The sequence below is a fragment of the Olea europaea genome, unplaced genomic scaffold, assembly GCF_002742605.1.
Source record: "Olea europaea var. sylvestris unplaced genomic scaffold, O_europaea_v1 scaffold1374, whole genome shotgun sequence".
In the NCBI taxonomy this organism is placed as follows: Eukaryota; Viridiplantae; Streptophyta; class Magnoliopsida; order Lamiales; family Oleaceae; genus Olea; species Olea europaea.
In genome coordinates, this window is record NW_019231251.1 from 68559 (window position 1) to 89306 (window position 20748).

The 20748-nt window shown below is 35.9% G+C and overlaps 1 long non-coding RNA gene across 1 annotated transcript; it reads right to left on the reverse strand.

Moving 5' to 3' along the window:
- Nucleotides 1-4396: 4396 nt before the first annotated feature.
- Nucleotides 4397-20273, reverse strand: LOC111375421. Its single transcript, XR_002699304.1, has 3 exons — nt 19724-20273; nt 18907-19391; nt 4397-5577 (listed from the first exon to the last, which is right to left on the reverse strand). It is a non-coding gene; the product is annotated as an uncharacterized LOC111375421 (long non-coding RNA).
- Nucleotides 20274-20748: the final 475 nt, after the last annotated feature.

Genomic DNA, 20748 nt, shown 5'->3' on the forward strand with positions numbered 1-20748 from the left:
TTCCTTTATCCGTTGGAACTTGATCTGGATATTCTCCAAGTTGGTGGTTTTGTGCAATTGGAGTGTCCACCGGTTTGCATTCCAACATCCCTACCTCAGTTAATAAGTCCAACACATATTTTCTTTGGGAGAGAAATATACCCTGTTTCGACCTGGCCACTTCAATCCCCAAAAAATATTTGAGTCCTCCTAGATTCTTCATTTCAAACTCAGTTCCTAACTGCTTCTGAAGTTTAGATATTTCTTCTTTATCATCTCCAGTGATAATCATATCATCTACATAAACTATCAGTGCAATTACCTTACCCGATTTGCGCTTTAGGAATAGTGTATGATATGAGTTACTTTGTTTAAATCCATACTTCTTCATTGCCAGACTGAATCTTCCAAACCATGCTCGAGGTGATTGTTTTAGTCCATATAGTGCTCATTGCAATTTACACACCACTTTGGTGCCTGAGGGCATTGTGTAGCTGGGAGGAAGGTCCATGTATACTTCTTCTTCAAGGTCGCCATGGAGAAAGGCATTCTTAACGTCTAGTTGATGTAGTGGCCAGTCATGATTGGCTGCAAGAGACAACAATATTCTCACAGTGTTCAATTTAGCGACTGGTGAAAAGGTTTCTTGGTAGTCCACCCCATGTGTTTGTGTATATCCTTTCGCCACTAGTCTTGCTTTGTATCTCTCGATCAACCCGTCTGTCTTGTGTTTGATGGAGAATACCCACTTGCATCCTACTGTTTTCTTTCCTTCAGGTAATGGTACTAGAGTCCATGTGTCATTCTGTAGTAATGCCTTCATCTTTTCTTTTATTGCCTGAGTCCAATTTAGGTCTGAAAGAGCTTCCTTAATTCCTGTTGGAACTTGAACTGAAGAGAGTACATGCACAAAGGCCCTTAGAGGTTCCGATAATCTCTTAGTGGATACATATTGGCAATCGGATACTTTGATCTTCGTTCTTCAATTTCTGGAGAATATCTGTTAGGTGGCTTACCACGATTCTTCTTGAAGGGTAATACATGCCCAGCAGTATTATCCAAGTCATTTATATTTGAAGGTGGGTCAGGAGTGCTTACCTCAGGGATATTCTTAGGAGATGGGAATGTAGATACTGAGGAAGAGGGGGGGTCACATTCGGAGCTTGCCACATCACCTTCAGAATGATCCTTCAGCTCTGTGGACCCATCAATTAGTTCTTTAGACTTGTCAATCTGCAATGTAGTTTGCTCTTGTTCTGTTTCAGTGCTTGACCAGTCAAAGTGTACCCAATTTTCCTCTTCATTGTTTGTCTTCCCCTAAAGAGGAGAATTGGTAGATGGTGAGAAGAATGTGTCAGTTTCCAAGAATGTGACATCCATAGTCACGTAAGTTCGGTTGGTAGAGGGGTCATAGCACCGGTAGCCCTTCTGATGTACACCATAACCAAAGAAGAGGCAGGGGACAGCACAGGGATCTAGTTTTGTTCATTGGCTTTTGTGGATATGTACATAGGCCACACAACCAAATACTCGAGGAGGGAGCATTAGTGTTGTAGGTGTAGTGACATGGGTTGCCAGGACTTGTAGTGGAGTTCTAAATTTTAGGACTTTAGAGGGCATTCGATTGAGTAAATGTACAGCGGTGGATACTGCGTCGGGCCAATAGCTGTTTGGGACATGAGCTCCATGGAGTAAAGCACGTGCAATCTCAAGAATATGTCGATTTTTTCGCTCAGCAATGCCATTCTGTTGAGGAGTTCAAGGGTATGTTGTCTCATGAACTAGACCATATTGTTCAAAGTAGACATGGAAATGCTAGTTATTATATTCTCCTCTATTGTCAGAGCGTATAACTCGGAGCTTGGCTGAGAATTAAGTCTGAGTCATGGTATAGAATGACTTGAACACTCGTAGTACTTCGTCCTTGTGTTTTAGCAAGTACAGCCAGGTCATGCGTGTACAATCATCGACGAAGGTGACAAACCACCGAACCCTGAATCCAAAAGAGATAGGAGATGGGCCCCACACATCAGTGTGAACTAAAGCAAATGGAATACTGCTTTTATTCATACTTTGTGGATAAGATGCACGTTGGCTTTTGGCCAAAATGCAAGTATTACATTTGAAGTCAGAAAGCATAACATTTGAGAAAAGACTAGGTAATAAATATTTTAAATAGCTAAATAAAGGATGTCCCAAGGGGCGATGCCAAAGCCAAATTTGTCGTTCTTTGTCATTACTCTGTATGTGATGTGCGATACCTACACTGAAGTCTTCCATGTAGTATAACCCCCCTCTTTTAGTATCACGCCCAAGTATCTCCTTCGTGAGAATATCCTGAAGAAGACAAAAATTAGGATAAATGAGTACCGCACAATTTAGTTCAACAGTGACTTGACTAACAGAAAGCAATTTATGTGAAAGTGACGGCACAAGTAATGTATGAGATAAATGTAATGTAGGAGACAAAGACACAGTGCCAGCTCCTGTGACTGAAGAAATGATCCCATTTGCATTTGCAACACTTGTGCGTCGAGGTATGGATTTCTGGGTAAAATCTCTTGCATCATATGTCATATGATCAATGGCGCCGGAGTCGAGTAGCTAAGTACCCCTATCTTCATCCCTAGAGGTGGTAATAAATACGGAATCAGAATCACCTTTTTCTGATGTATGGCCCGTATTTTTATGAGACCCAATGTTAGGTACGAAAGATAATTGTGGTTCAGCGGTTACAACTGTCACCTTGCCCTTACGTCCACCAATGTCTCCCACGTCTTTTTTTCCTGTAACTCGTGCCACCAGTCAAGATATCCATTAAGTTTAAAACAATTATCACGTGTGTGCCTTAAATTTCTATAGTAGGAACATTTAGCCCCTTCAGATTTAATTTTTTCCTTTTTCTCATGAGACTTGTCCATACCCAGAAGAAGCGACCCGTTGGATGAGGCAGCAACAAGTTGGGACATCTTCACTCCTTTGGCGGCCAGAATTGCACCGGAGGAACTGTCGGCGTCGGTGGCGGTCATCACCGCCTATCTCATCGCCTCCCTTCAAACATGGGCATAAGCTTGTTCTACGAAAGGAAATGGTTTTGTCTGCAACACACTGCTCCGAATCCCATCCAGGCGGTCGTCGAGCCCATCCAAGAAGGTGTGAACTCGATCTTCTTGGAGCATCTGTTGTAATGCTGGATATCAGTGGCACACTCCATCGGGTTGCGGCGACGAAAATCAATTTTACACCATAGACCTTTCAACTCCGTATAGTATTTCTCCAAAGAGCCACCGAATTGTCTCAACCTAGTGACTCGCCGTCGAAGTTCGTAGACCTGGGGAGCATCACTGTCGTCGAAGTAAGTTGTGGCGATAGCATCCCAAACCGCCTTTGCAGTGGGAAATCGAATGAAATTCCCAATCAAGGATGGGTCCATAGAATTAATTAACCAACTCTTGACGATGGCGTTGTCGGTTCGCCATCTTCGAAAGTCGGGATCGGTCTCTGCAGGTGGTGGAAGATCACCGTTCACGTAGCCCAATTTATCTTTTCCGGAGATGTACATCTCCATAACTTGGGACCACAAGGCATAGTTTGAACCATCCAATTTGATGCCAATTGGGGTTGAATTTTCGGTGTTTGGGTTTAGATTTTGGGTCTTGGATAGGGCATCTGCCATTTTCTGTGTGAACTCTTGAAACAGAGCTTCGGGGTTGGGTGGAGGATCACCTAGCGATGTGTTTGATAAAATGTTTACAAGAGAAAGGATATGGGTTCTTGATGAAGGAGGCTACTTGGATCGGTTTTCTGCTCTGATACCATGTTTCAGAGGTAAGCTTTTTCTTTCATTTCAGTATATACATTACATTGAGTAGGACACGTATAAATAGGGAGATTTTGTATCCTATTTTTGTCTATACACAATTGGTGCCAAGTATTGTTCTCGACTCCTTGATTAGGGGAATAATTAGGGGAATTACATTGATTCTTATTTCCTATTTTTATTTCAACAACTCACGCCAACAAATTTGACCTAATCGGACAGTCCAACCAAAGAACAAGTGATCCCTTATTTTCACAACTCAATTATCGGATCGAATCTGATTTAAATCACAATAAGTTTCTTTCCAAACTTATATTTGGAGAGAAAATCTTCAATCCAACATGCATAAGCAAGAAAAGAAATAATGTCTATACATAGAGCTCCTTTATGGAAAGAAACATAATTTGACATGTAAATTGTCATTTTTAAGATCTTACAATAACAACAATAATCATCGAGCATGCAGATGACAACTGAAAATAGATTAATAAACAAATATAATCCATAAGAAAAAGTTTCCAAGATTTCTGAATTAAATAAATTAAAAATTATAAAACTGTCAAGAGTGTTTATAATTCCCTAATATAATCAACAATTCATTAAAAAATAAAAAATAAAAGAATGCGTATTAAAAGAAACGTCTATCGACACCACATAGACGGTCGTCATCGACATATACTTATCAGTATTGGGAGGAACGAAACCTTTCAGGTTAGTAGCCATTTCAACAATCGAACCCAGTAAACTGCTATTGTCCATCTATAAAATTCCACTGTTGTTCTCCTCGTGTTGTTGGAATGCCATATTTGTTCTCCTGATATTGTCCTGTCAAAACTTGACAATGTGTAAAATCATGAAACCCATTAGGGTCCATCATTGAAAGTTTAAATACATCTTGATATCGACGTCCAATCAGCTTCTGTGGATTCTCAATAGAATATTGTCCATAATCATAACCTCCTATGAAACTATTTGGTGGCATCGCGAAAATGGGAACTGGATTAGTAATATAAGTGCCTGTATCCAAATTGAGGGATATGGATTGAAAATTTGACCCTTGAGGGTCATGAAGACAATTAGCATAATCATCAGAAAAATCATAGTTAAAATCTTCCATGTTGTAATCCCCAATGTCTAGGTAGAAATTTGGCATTTCCATCAACTCGATTTTGTTAAAAGCCTGAAAGTCCTGTTGTAAAGCTCCGTTCGACCTGTTGTAGGTTCATTTTGTTGCCTCACAACAGCTTCATTTGTGTAATTATTTGTTTCTTGAATCTGAACACATGTTTCCTCCCTTTTGGGTTTCTAATGTTGCTGTATATTCTACACAAAACCCAATCGTCCAACTCCAAGAAAAATTGCATAAAAAGTGGTAAGTGAAGAGAATTAAGACAAGGCTTCTACTTCTCATAGAAGAGATTAGTAAGAAATGGGCCATTAAATAAATTAACATAATCTGAATGAAAGATATCGAAATGGAAAAAAGAGAAATATACTTTCATGTCATCTTCATTTTTTTGTTTTCGTGGCGGGAGATCATTCGCTTTATATTCATGCATAATCCAAGAGGTCTTTCCATCAGGAGATTTGTCCTTGAAGAATACCAAAGTCTTTTTACATCCAACAACTTTCCCATTGTGCTCGATAGTTTTATCAGCTCCAGTTGCTTTCCAAAATCCAATTTTTGCAGCTCGTGTTGGTCTTTGCCCTTTTGGGTATTTTTTGTCCCTTGGGGTAAAGAACTACATCTCTCTTTGGCCCCTCCAACTTATAATCATCTATGAATCAGATAAGGAAAAAAAAATTAAGGACCTACTCGAAAGTTTTGACAAGTATTGGGTTACTTCGTTTCTCAATTCACAAAATCGGTGATTTTTTATCTTTTCCGAAATCTCCTTTTTAAGTTTATTTTCTTTAAAATAATTATTTTAGAAGACAAAAATTCAATTATAGGTAAAAATTGTCTATAAAAAAAATAAAACAAGAACTAAAAAATTTACTTATAATGAAAAAATTACTTTAGTCTTCTTGGGAGTTTTGATTGGTATTGGATGGCATTGTCCGTGAGAGGTTAGAAAACACATTGACTCTTAGTTTTTCGGATTATGTTTCTCAATCTACCAAATCGATGATGTTTTACCCTTTTTTAGATTTTCTTTCAATTTTCGATTTTGTTGAATTGCTTTAAATTAAAGTCACGCAAAATTGAACCATTCATAATCGATACCCCAAAATTCCTAGGGCGAAGGCGATGCTACTACTTTTAATTTAACATAATGCAAAGAATGTGACTTTCGCACCATAAAACTTGAGATAAAAAATATAGAAAAAGAAATTGAATGTGATTCTTTTCTTCAAGCATATACCAATTATGCAAAGACAAAATCAACAAATATACTTTCTGATAGAACACGAAAAATTCAAAAACATATGCAAAACCAATATATATAAGAAGAAAATAAAGAAACGAGAATATAATTTGATGAGATAATTTTGTTGGAAAATGGTTAGTAAAATGGGTCAATTTTGAGCCCAAATTTCAGTGGGACCGACACTTTAATTAATTCGAGACCTAGCGTAGTCATGTTTTACTTCGCGAGGTGATTAACGTAATATATTTATTTGTCAAAAACTATTTAGAATTGAATGAAATATTGAAAGCCAAAGTAACCCACTTGAAACTATAAATCATGGAAAAATTTGATTTACCAAACACTTATCCCACATAGGAAAGTTAGGGAACTTTGGTGTGGTTTATATGGTAGAGTTTGGGAATTGGATTTGGGCCACAAGGGGTACCAATAGTCTTTGAAAGGGGGAAGACCCATATCCTATCGGGTTCGATCATAAATCCACACTCGCGCACCATCACCGTCCATCCGATCGGCTCGGCACAGCACAAGACGAGCACGTGCATCCGGTTCGTGTTCGCGTGCGGGTGGAAAATTTATTTGAATTTTTTGGACCAAATTATAAATAATCAAATTCTTGGATACTTAATGAAATTAATTTTGGCTTATTTTCAGGTAATTTTTCTTGGTCTGGATGGTCTGTTAAACAGTCGTCTTTTAACCAATAAAATACTTGATTGTTAACCGACTAAACAGTCGACTATTAGCCAACTAAACCGGCGCAGTATCGAACAAACATGTCTGTTCGAGTTTTGAAGGCTGCCTGAACAGTGACGTCTATTCGGGAGGATGTTTAAATAGCCACAAACAAGTCTATAAATAGCATGCCCCACTATAAAAAAAACTACACAATTTTCATTGCAAATATTCTTTGCATTGAATGTCATCCTCCCCCTCTCTCGTTTTGATATTATTTTCGAAATTGAAACATTTCATTGCGTTCGTTGGAACTCCTGCAGATTGTTGTGCTACTTTCGTAGGAGACGAAATTCGTTCTATCATGGGAAACGATTGCTAGACGCCTTTAGCACCGTTGAAGGCGGCAAATTCATTTTAAGGAAATATCGTAAAGTCGGTGGGCTCGAATTAATTTTTCTGATCCTGTTTATCGTACTTTTACGCTGTCCAAAATTACGTAAGGTAATTCTGTAGGATTGTGTGGAAGGAGAAACTTATATTCCAGTTTCAACAACCTTAAAACAAATTTTTTTGGTTTATTCTGTTTCTACCCCTTCTTATCGTCTATCTTCTGATTGTATTTCAGAAATAGCAACTTCTGGTACTATACTCCCGAATACGATCGGGGAAAAATCAGAGAAAATTAATGGGTCAGATTTCAACCGCTGGCAACAGAAAATGCTTTTTTACATGGCAACATTAAGTTTGGCAAAATTTCTCAAAGAATATGCGCCTTCATACACCGAGCAAGATAGTAATGTTGAGAAATTGGTTGCGGATGATGGATGAAAGCATTCTGATTTTCTATGCAGAAATTATGCACTCAATGGACTGGATAACACATTATATAATGTGTACAACAATGCGAAGTCTTTAAAAGAACTATGGGAATCTTTGGACACCAAGTACTAAATCGAAGATGCCGGCACGAAGAAATTCATTGTCGATCGTTTTTTGGATTATAAACGGTTGACAGAAAGACTGTCATATTCCAAGTTCAAGAACTTCAAATCATACTCAGCAGCATCCATGCCGAAAGAATGAAACTAAGTGAATCATTTCAAGTTACTGCACTGATTGAGAAATTACCGCCTTCCTGGAAGGACTTCAAGAATTATCTAAAGCATAAGCGGAAGGAAATGAAACTTGAAAATATCATTATCTGGTTGAGAATTGAAGAATACAATCGCAAATCTGAAAAAAGGTGTGGTGCATCTCATGCTATGGAATCGAAAGCCAACATTGTGGAATGAGGTTTAAAGACAAGTAAAAAAAGGAAGAACAATGGAGAAGGACAAACTGGTTCTTCAAAAATTGCTAAAAAGTTCAAAGGTAACTATTACAATTGTGACAAGGCTGGACATCGATCCAAGGACTGTCGAAAGCCAAAGAATATCAAGAGAAAAACACATTAGGCCAATGTAACGAAACATGACAACCTCTCTAATAAGGTACAAGATATAAATCTTTCTGCGATCGTCTCTGAATACAGCTTAGTTGGAAACACTAAGGAATGGTGGGTGAATACTAGAGCTACTCGTCATAAATGCTCGAACCGCAGGATGTTCTCTACCTACAAAGCGATGGATCATGATGAACACCTCTATATGGGAAACTCTTCATCTTCTAAGGTAGAAGGATGGGGAAAGATAGTGCTAAAAATGACAAGTGGAAAGGAGCTCACTTTGAATGACGTTCTTCATGTCCCAGACAGTCGAAAGAATTTGGTATCTAGTTCCTTATTAAGCAAGAACGGGTTTAAGCTAGTATTCGTTTCTGACAAATTTATACTTACAAAGAATGAAATGTTTGTAGAAAAGAGCTACCTGAATGAGGGGCTCTTTAAGTTTAATTTAATGACTGTTGTACCTCCGATTATCAATAAAATTACATCTTCTTCTTACTTGAGCCATTTAATATTTGATATGAACGATTAGGACATGTAAATTATAATATTTTGCGTAGACTAATCAAATTAGATTTATTACCTAAGTGCGATTTAAATCCTAATCACAAATGCGATATATGTGTAGAAGTTAAAATGGCATGTTTACCCTTTCGTTCTATTGAAAGAAGTACCGAACCCCTAGATTTAATTCACTCTAATATATATGATTTAAATTTTGTTCAAACTAGAGGAAGTTATAAGTACTTTATCAATTTTATCGACGATTGTACTCGATATTACAATGTGTATTTACTCAAAAGCAAAGACGAAGCAATTGAAATATTTAAACACTACAAGTTAGAAGTTGAAAATCAACTTAATAAAAAGATTAATGCCATAAGAAGTGATAGAGGTGGTGAATATGATTCTCCATTTGAACAATTCTGTTCAGAACATGGAATTATTCATCAAACTTCGTGCCTTATTCTCCTCAATCCAATGGTATTGTTGAACGCAAGAATCGAATATTGAAGGAGATGATGAATGCTATGTTAATAAGTTTTGGATTATCACAGAATTTGTGGGGGGAAGCCTTACTTTCTGCCATTTATATTCTTAATAAATTACCACATCAAAACGCATAAAATACCTTATGAAATATGGAAAGGTAACAAACCTACTTAAAAATACTTGAAGGTATGGGGTTGTTTGACTAAGGTAGCAGTTCCTAAACCTAAAAGGGTTAAGATAGGACCTAAAACCATTGATTGTGTATTCATTAGCTATGCCTCCATAATAATGTGTATAGATTTCTTGTACAAAAGTCTGAAATACCCGATGTGCATATTAATACAATTGTTGAATCAAGGGATGCTAACATGCAAAATGAATGAAATTCACAGAAGAGATCTCGTGAAAGTGAAGAGGCTATAGATCAAGAATCTATAAATGAACAACCTAGACGCAATAAGACGGCTAGGACGTCAACATCCTTTGGGTTTGACTTTCTAACATATTTGTTAGAAAACGAACCTCAAAGTTTTAAAGAGGCTATATCATCAATCGAAACTTCATATTGAAAAGAAGTTGTTCATAGTAAAATTGAATCCGTACTACAAAATCATACATGGAAATTAGTAGACATTCCTCTCGGTAATAAGCTATTGGGATGAAAATGAATTTTCAAAAGAAAAATGAAAGCAGATGGATCAATTAACAAATATAAGGCTAGGCTTATCGCGAAAGGCTACAAGCAAAAAGAAGATCTTGATTATTTCGACACTTACTCTCCATGACAAGAATCACTTCCATATGTATGCTTATTGCGATAGCAGCGTTGAATGGTTTGGATATATATCAAATGGATGTTAAACGGCTTTCTTCAATGGTGAATTAGATGAAGAAATCTATATGGAGCAACCTGAAGGATTTGTGGCCCCAAGACAAGAAAAGAAAGTATGTCGACTTGTTAAATCACTTTATGGATTAAAGCAGGCTCCTAAGAAATGGCATGAAAAATTTGACACGATTATGATGTCAAATGGTTTCAAAATTAACAAGTGTGACAAATGTGTTTATATTAAGAACACTCAAAATGGTTACGTCGTGGTATATTTATACGTAGATGACATGTTGATTATGGGTAACAATGATACCATAATTCAAACTACAAAAATGATGCTAACAAGTAAATTTGAAACAAAGGATTTAGATGTGGTTGATGTTATATTAGGAATTAAAATTTCTAGAACATTCGATAGTCTCATATTGTCTCAATCACACTTCATCGAGAAGATTCTTGATAAATTCAATAAATATGATATTATCCCTATGAAAACACCTATAGATATTAGTATGCATATTGTTTTCAACACTGGTGATAGTAAGTCTCAATTGGAATATTCTCGTATTATTGGCAATTTAATGTATGTCATGAACTGCACATGACCTGATATTGCTTATTTCATTAGTCGACTAAGTTGATATACGAGCAATCCAAGCACTAATCATTGAAAGGCAATTGTTAGAGTTTTAGGGTATTTAAAACATACCAAAAACTTTATATTGCACTATTCAAAATATCCAGCAGTACTTGAAGGATATTGTGATGCAAATTGGATATCAGATACTAAAGACTCCAAGTCAACAAGTGGATATATTTTTACACTTGGAGGTGTTGTAGTATCATGAAAATCTTCAAAACAAACATGTATAACTAGGTCAACGATGGAATTCAAATTCATTGCGTTAGACAAAATTGGAGAAGAAGCCGAATGGCTATGAAACTTTCTAGAAAATATTCCATGTTAGATAAAATCTGTGTCTGTTATATGTATCCATTGTGATAGTTAATCATCAATTGGTAGAGCACGGAATGCGATGTACAACGGTAAATCTCGACATATACGTCGTAAACACAATACCGTTAGACAATTGCTCTCTGCTGGCATTATTTCTATAGATTATGTAAAGTCAAAAGAGAATATTGCGAATTCTTAATAAGAAAGCAAGTCGAAAGTTCATCGAAGGGGATTGGATTAAAACCAATTAAATAATCAAAAGTTTCCATGTTGGTAACCCAGCCTAGTTGATTGAAGATCCCAAGATATAGGTTCAATGGGACAATCGAATTGTGGAAAACTTAGCACGTACTGGGGAGATTTTTACTCATACCCATTCCTATGATGAGCCAGTGCCTAACTGCCGCGAAATAGGTTAAGTTATGCTTTTAATGATTTTTATATCTTGATTCGTTCAAGTAGAGTATAGTAGAATACTCTTTATAAAAACCACTTATGTGGGTGAGAAGGGGTTGCTTCTAATAGAATTAAGTGAAGATGAATTCTCTAAAAACACTCATGAACCAGGAGGAGTCCAAAGCCAAAATGGACACAAACGTGAGAACCAACAGTGTTTGAAGAGAACCGTGTGACTTCTATTGTCTAGATTTACATGCACAGCTAACTGTTCAAAGTAACTTGCTATTGATTGGCTAAGTAAATCTGATACGTTTTACTAGGGAAAGTTCAAAGTCTTTAACTACTTATCTCAATACAGTTTTCTTCAATTTAACTTCGATAAATATATCAGATATTGTTTGGAAAAAGGCTGACATATTTTATTCATGTGGGGGATTGTTGGAAAATGGTTAGTAAAATGGGTCAAATTCGAGCCCAAATTTTAGTGGGACCCAGGCTTTAATTAATTCGAGACCTAGCGTAGTCACATTCTACTCTGCGAGGCGATTAACGTGATATATTTATTTGTCGAAAACCATTTAGAATTGAATGAAATATTGAATGTCAAAGTAACTCACTTGAAACTATAAATCATGGAAGAATTTGATTTACCAAACACTTATCCCACATAAGAAAGTTAGGAAACCTTGGTGTGTTTTATATGGTGGAAGTTTGGGAATTGGGTTTGGGCCCCAAGGGGTACCAATAGTCTTTGGAAGGAAAAGACCTATATCCTATCGGGTTCGATCATTAACCTACATGTGTGCGCCGTAGCCGTCGTTGTCGTCGTCCGTTTGACCGACCGGACAGCTCGACTCAGCACGAGCACGTGCCCGTGTTCGAGTCCAATCTGATTCGTGTTCGGGTGCGAGTAGGTCCTTACGCTATATTAACTTTTTGGACAAAATCTATTTGAATTTTTTAGACCAAATTGTAAATAATCAAATTCTTGAGTACTTAATGAAATTAATTTTGACTTATTTTCAGGTAATTTTTCTTAGTCTGGATGGTCTGTTAAACAGTCGACTGTTAATCGACTAAACAGTCGACTGTTAATCGACTAAACCAGCGCAGTGTCGAACAAACATGTCTGTTCGAGTTTTGAAGGCTGCTTGAACAATGATGACTATTCGGAAGGATGTTTGAATGGCCACGAACAAGTCTATAAATACTCTGCCTATTGCTAGAAAAATTACACCATTTTTATTGCAAATATTCTCTGCATTGAATCTCATCCTCCTTCTCTCTCGGTTTGATATTATTTTCGAAATTAAAACACTTCGTTGCATTCCTTGGAACTCCTGCAGATTGCTATGCTGCTTCCGTAGAAGACAAAATTCGTTCTATCATGAGAAACGATTGCTGGATGCCTTTAGCACCGTTGAAGGCAACAAATTCGTTTTAAAAAATATTGTGAAGTCTGTGGACTCGAATTAACTTTTCTGACCATATTGATCGTATTTTTACGCTATCCAAAATTACGTAAGGTAACTCTGTAGGATTGTGTGGAAGGAGAAACTTATATTCCAGGTTCAACCGATTTCACCTTCAAGAGTTTCTGGTTTGAAGACAGCTTCTCATTCTTGATCTTTTTTATCAGTATTTCGCGATAAGTTCTCCGTCTGTAGGTCAAAAATGAAAACCCGGAGGTAGAATATTCATCATTGGTAAGCAAGGATGAACTCTCAGCATAGCCATTGCCAGAGTTAATAGCTATAGAAGAATTCAAGTAATACGTTACGTTTGTATCAGCAGAATCATTAAATTGCATAGGTTTGTTCTCCATAGCAATTCTACTAACAATATGAAATTATTAGGGTTTGGGTTCTGAGTACTTAAGGATCCTTTGGATTTAAATAACGTTCATCCCAGTTTAATTCTACTTATATAATACTTTATCCATAATTCTATCTCATGGAATTTTTGTCCTAATGAAATTCGAATACTAATCCTACTGAAACTTTTTAACTAGCTATACTTCAATTTTAATCACATATTTTTTAGGATCCACAAATTTTTATCAAAATCTGCCTTTTTTTAATCAAATACTCTTTTAATAAATAAATTTTTACGAACATATAGATTGAGAATTTAAAAAAAAAAAAAAAGAAGAAGAAGAAGATGAAAAATTAAAAAAAAAAAAAAAAAAAAAAAGAAGAAGAAGAAGAAGAAGAAGAAGAAGAAGAAGGATGATTTATCTCATTCCTAATTAAATTAGTGTTACTTAAGAATAATTGGACTTTTTAATTAATAAATCGTTCCTAACAATTGACACTTGAGATATTTCATTTATAAATTCCGGCAAATTATGTTAAGGGATAAAAATCTCACGTCGGTTAAATACCGAAATATTGACCAATTTAAAAAAATCTTGAGCTACTCCTCTTAATAAGGTTGATCTTATTAAGATGGACCCCAAGTCTTAACATGGTATCAGAGCCACCCCGTGGATTTCAAGATTGGTCTGCTCAAATGAGCCATCATCTTGAGGAGACCTGTTAAGGGATGTATTATCCCACATCGATTTAATATCGAAATAAATATCAATTTGTAAAGATCTTAGACTTCTACACTTAATAAGGTTGATTTTATTAAGATGGACCCCAAGTCTTAACATGGTATCAGAGTTCATTCAACTCTAACGAGCAATTCAATCCGGTTAAGACTCTAAAAATGAGCACACGAATTTTAAGATTAGTCTGCTCAAACGAGGCACCATCTTACGAGAACATGTTAAGGGATAAAAATCTCACATATGTTAAATATCGAAATATTGACCAACTTAAAAAGATCTTGAGTTACTCCTCTTAATAAGGTTGACCTTATTAAGATAGACCCCAAATCTTAACAAATTGTACAAAGTTTTCCCGTCATTTAAAAATGGCAGAAATCTCATTCTGCCCTCTTGCCTTTGTGTTAAAATTAAATTAATATACTTGTCTTTCTTATTGGTTTATTTAGATAATGAAATTATTTTGAATTTAAAGAGGGTATTTTTCCCCCCTCCTTTTACATAGTGATCTTATATACCTTGATAAGAGAATAAGTGAAAATGAACAAATTTTATCAAAAATATTATACAAAATAAAAGTAAATATAATTTGATGTTTGAAGTTGTTTCAAGATCAACTTCATTGCACTTTTAGTATGATGATATTATATTTTATATAGATTCGAATTAATATGTTAAAATTTTGTTTAAAACGATGTGGTAAAAAACGACGTGCAACTTGAAGGACAGATCCGTTGTGGATTTTTATATTTGCTATTTTATATGTATTTCATTTTTTAGGGAAATAATATTTAGTTTTTAAACTTAACATAATATATATATCATCATAATAGAATAAATTATTTTACTAGCTAGAATCCTTAAGCATCAAGTTTATTTGATGTATATTTCTTGAACTTAAAAAGTGATATTTTTAGAGAATCTATAGTAAAATAGTATAAAAAAAATTATGAGTTGGCATGCAAAATTATTTTATTGACAAAATGTTTGGTTAAATGAGTTTCAAAAATAATAATAATAACAAAATCTTTACCGAAATATTGCTTAAAATTTTAGAGCAGTGTCTCATCCTATGACACATTCAGAGACTGTTTAACGCAGTTAACTCTTGCACTCATTTATTGGCTAAATTAAGTAACTGAAGTTTTAAGAATTTAGGTTTGCCAAATGTAGTTTGCTCCCTTAAAACATGTCCAAGTAACTCAACTCTAATCAAGATAATGTCAATGAAATTGAATAAGATTACGGAGATCATCGAAAATTATAGTTGATGTTTATATTACTATTATAATTGTATCATATATAGATAAATTGCTTTCACTATATTTAATTTGATTTTGGTTTTATTAAATAAGAGAATATTTCATATTAAGAAGCAGCGAGTCTTATTGCATATTATTAAGTGTATTTGACATGATATCAAAGTAGTTACGAACGTAAACAAATTAACCCTTGAACTTCATTTTCAACGGGTAGGCCAAATGTTTTTTGAAGAAACCCATTCCTTAGTTTTCTCAGACACCCTCCAAATATTCGCCAACTATATACAACATAGAATAGATCCTCTCTTCAATATTTTGTATCTATCTTTCTGCGTGTGTCGAAACTTCTTATGGGCTTTTTTTTTAGATACAGATGATGATGAAGAACCACCGTGGGAGGAGTCCGAGTATGTTTGTTTTGTGTTTTAGACCACCGTCTGTCGACAAAGTCGCCACAGTTCACAGGCCGATTAAGTTGGTGATGTCTTCTTCTGAAGATGAAAGTGGCAGAAGAAGGAAGAAGAAGGGTCGCTAGACTTTGGCCTCTGCGTTCAAAGCCATGTTCTTTCAGACATCAGTGGCTAGCGATGATAGTAGAGGCCGACATTATGAATTTGCGATAGATCTCTATTAGAATTGCACCAGATTAACCTCAACCAGATTCCACTCTAGATTGAATGGACCAGATTTATCTCACACGGATTCTCCCAGCTGTCTCCAGCTTCCACAGATTCTTCCTACAGCTGTTAATTAGTTGGTAGTTATGTTAGTAGTTAGATAGCTAGTCTTCTTGTCAATAAATACAAGACTTGTACGCATTGTAACTTATTGGAATTTCTTCTTCCAATCCCTCCCTTTCATGGAAGTTTATTTTCCTCCTTCTTTGGAGTGTTCCTTTCCTCCTATTATGGAGTGCATTTTCTCCTATTTTGGAGTGTATTTCATTTTCCTCCTACCATGGAGTGTTTCTTTCATGGAGCTTATTCCGGTTACATTGTATCTTGTTCTTCTCCATTTATGGAATTTAATACATTGTTCTCATTCAAGAATTTAACATGGTATCAAAGCAAAATTGCTTCCTGTTGCTATGTTTTTATGAGATTCAACATCTTATTTTCCTGTGTTCTGCTCAAACAAAGCAGATCTGCGATTTTCTGTATTCTGCTCAAATGAGAGCAGATCCATGATTTGTTCTATTTTACCTAATTCTGGAAGGTGTAATTTCAGTTCCAGTCATCAATAATTTCAGAGTGTTTGATGGCGGCAGCAACATCAGCGTCAATTCTAATAAATTCTAATATGCTCAGATAAATTCTAATAGATGGAGGAAAAGCATTCAAGTCCTCACGGCTTCAATTTGCTGAAGAAAATCAAAGAATTCACTTGATTGATATTCAACGATCTGTGTAATGGTAGTTCAGCAACCTCAACAATAAAATTTCTGTTCATTTTCTTCAATCTCTAACATCATCAAGCTGAGGATTTAAATCAGAGTGTAGGATACTTTCGAAATCTTGCTGTAATTACAGATTTGGTTATAGATTGTGCAACTCAGGGTGTTGATTTGTTTGGAAGTATTGGCGCAGAAATTATTGGTGCTGATGTGAAGTTAGAAGTTGCTTCAGAAGGTTCTCATGTACATTTGTCAGGTCTCCTACGTTTTCCTTTCCAACACATTCAACTTGTATATAGTCTATTAGAGAATATTTCGAGTTTGAATATGCACACAGAGTGTTTGAAGAAATGTCCTCCAAATGAGAGCCATGAGAGTGTTGTTTGTCACTTTTTTTTCAAGTTCTGCATTCTCATCAGAGTCCACTACATGCAGCAACGCCAGCAGTGAAATTCAATTGATCATTCTTGTGGAGTTTTTACTGCATGGTTACAAGTTTGATAGCATAAATGCAGTGATCTTCAACGTTGCTGGAAATCTTAAGGTTGTTGTTGCTGTTGCTGTTACATATTCATGGTTGATATTTCACATTTTAATCTTCAAGATGGACTATAGTTGATCTTCCTAGTCCATCTTGAGGGGGGTGTATTAGAATTGCACCAGATTAACCTCAACTAGATTCCACTCTAGATTGAACGGACCAGATTTATCTCACACGAATTCTCCCAGCTGTCTCCAGCTTCCACAGATTTTTCCTACAGCTGTTAATTAGTTAGTAGTTATGTTAGTAGTTAGATAGCTAGTCTTCTTGTCAATAATTACAAGACTTGTACGCATTGTAGCTTATTGGAATTTCTTCTTCCAATCCCTCCCTTTCATGGAGGTTTATTTTCCTCCTCCTTTGGAGCGTTCCTTTCTTCCTATTATGGAGTGCATTTTCTCCTATTTTGGAATGTATTTCATTTTCCTCCTATCATGGAGTGTTTCTTTCATGGAACTTATTCCGGTTCTATTGTATCTTGTTCTTCTCCATTTATGGAATTTAATACATTGTTCTCATTCAAGAATTTAACAATCTCCGAGGTGGTGGAGGCGGACTAGAAATAGTGGTCGTATAGATTGTTAGTTTTGGTTATTGTATGATTGCAGCAACGGCAATTCAGTTATTTGGAGGTGAAGCAATGGTGGATAACTTGGTGACAGATGGGTAGGTCAAGAGGAAACGGTGCAATAGCAACTAGTGATGGTTGTTGAAGTGGCAGAGGTGGTAGTGGATTGGTGATAGCAAGTGGGGCTGAGACGGACGGCTGTGGTTGATATGGTGGCTGCCGAAGTGGAGAGTTGGCAGCTACGTTTGGTGGCTATGCGTTTGGTGGCTAGTTAGATTAGAATAGGTTTCGTGGAGAAGACGATAGGATGGGCTAATTGGGTATTTTGTGATAATGAGCTCGTGTATTGTTTTACTATCATGAGTATTGGATAAGTGAAAATTACATGGAACTCTAGTTCTAAAGATCTCATTTCATAAATCATATGTTAGATTTACTATTTCAAAAATCAGATATTTTATTAATCAAAATATTATTATTAAATAAATATATTATTAAATTTAATTAGTTTATGAACCAACCCTACCTCTATCCACCCCACGTCATTTTACCCTAATTCAACACCAATTTTTTTAGCACCGGTTCTGTTGCCTATTATGCGCTGATGACACGATCCTTATGATCCAGCGAAGGACCTCCATCCGCAACTACACATTGGAGCGCTGCGCAGAACATAGATCGCCGTTGCGAAGTAGCAAAGAGCACTGCTGCAATCTCGTGCAGAACCAACGAAAATGCTACTGCTAAACAGATATTGCGTGCCACCGTGACACTAAACATTTGTTCTTAATTTTAAAATGGACGGTACTTATCCTCTTATGAATTTTTTCCATTGGATAAATAGTATTTAAGTGGGCTTGTGTATGAACTGTTCGATTAAGGCAATCTAATGAGGTGTTAAAATTTGGGCTTGTCGTGGACTGGATTTTATATGAAATTTTGGGTTAATGGACTGTTGGGTTGTATTTGATATTGTTATAGATTTGTTGGTTAGGCCTGCTACTTTGGGCTTTGTTATTTTTTTTTATCAATGGGTTAAGTTTTGGAGACTAATAGACACTTATGGGCTTGGACAATTATTTGAAATTGCATGTTGAAAAAAAAGCAGAGGATTACCCCACTGATATGATTCTGATCACCAAAACTGGGTGTTGATTCCGATTTTGATCTGGGATGCTGATTTGACCCGTCTTGTCGAGAGTGCTTAGGCAACTCGTTTATGATCGTATAGAGACGACAGGTCGTGCCGACACCCATTTATTGAACTCACTTTTAAAGGCAAGTGAGGCCTCCCTGCATTTTGGTTGACTCACCCATCAATTTTTGGAGGCACACAAATTTAAGACGTTTAAAATGTCAAAATATCAACGTTTTATAGTGAAAAAAGCAATTCTGATTAACATGCTCAACTATACATTGCTGAGCTATTCACTTGGCTAAACTCCTGAATTCTAGCAAAAATTTTCTCCAGAATGCCGTGGCAAACATGAGTTGATGTGCAAGGCCCGCACATAACATAAATGACATTACCAAGCGGCCTCATATGGATGCCATCCTCGCGTAGCTTCTTCACAAGAGAACTTGCATACATGGAAGCATACCTGCAAATTTATTGCTACAGTTTAGGACTTTTTGCTAGATGGCATTGATTCCCTAACTTCCAAAAAGGCCCAAGATTCTTTAACCCTGCCCGCTCCTCCACACTCAAAAGAAAATGAGCAAGATGTGAGAATTCTACAGAGCAAAGAAAGCAACACAACTACATATCAAGCTGAAAGGGAGTTTTTTGAGGAAGTTGTAGAGGTGCACGAGGATAAAATTACTCCATTTTCCATCGAACAAACTAACAAAAGTCACAAATGCTACAAGTACGTGAATTGTGAAAACTTCTACAAGAATGAAAGAGAACAGTTAAAAGTCCAGATATAATTACCCAACATTACTGCCTTCAGCTTCCAGTTCAATGGCACAGAGAGTTCCTAATGCCACAACTCTATGAACTGCTGGATGCAATGAGATCCGGCACACTAGTTCTGAATCCCACAACTGCAGAACACCAGAAATGTAGCTAGTCCAAAATAAGTTCCAGGACCAACGTAATTAAGATGTATTTTTAATTAAAAAAAATGTACTTATGCCTCTGTATGCTATCAGTAAGATTATTAGTGCAAGTAAATTGGTTAAACTTCTGCGTCAGTGGAGAACTTAAACTTCTGTTTCTAGTTTAAAAAGAAATGTAGGGAAGTAATTTTTTTACATGGACAATGACCTCGCTAGCTTCAAATAGTACTGAAAAGTGCATTTTAAAAGAGAGAAGATAAAAACGAATATAGTATACAAGATTCATGCCACACATTCATCAAAGTATTGAATACAGGCACATGTAACCATAGATAAATCTCCATCTAAAGAAGGAAAATATGAGATTAAGGGGGCGTTTGATCGGCATTTTTATATAAAAATGCATTTTAGAATAGTAAATTGATGTGAAATGTGTGGTTGAAAAATAAAGAAAAGTTTTTAATTTACATGTAATATTATTTTAATAAAGAATGTGGTTGAAAAGAAGAGAGAGAAAAAAGCATTTTGAAAAAAAATGGCTACCAAACGAGGCCTAAAACCAACTCAAGGAGCCTCAAATCTGATATCAAAAGATATAACCCTTTAATGTCAAAGCTCAATAATATTAATAAAATTTTAAGAGGGTGTTTCATTTTTGTGGAATAATGAATTTTATAATGGTAATGGATAAAAAGTTTTTAATTTACGTGTAATATTATTTTAATGAAGAATGTGTGGTTGAAAAGAAGAGAGAAAAATGCATTTTGAGAAAAATGAGAATCAAACGGCGCCTAAATTTCTAGTTCTTGTAACACTTAGAAACTGATATTTTCCACTGACACTATATGTTGGAATAATGCCAGACACAACAGAACAAGTAGAGAATAATAACTACAA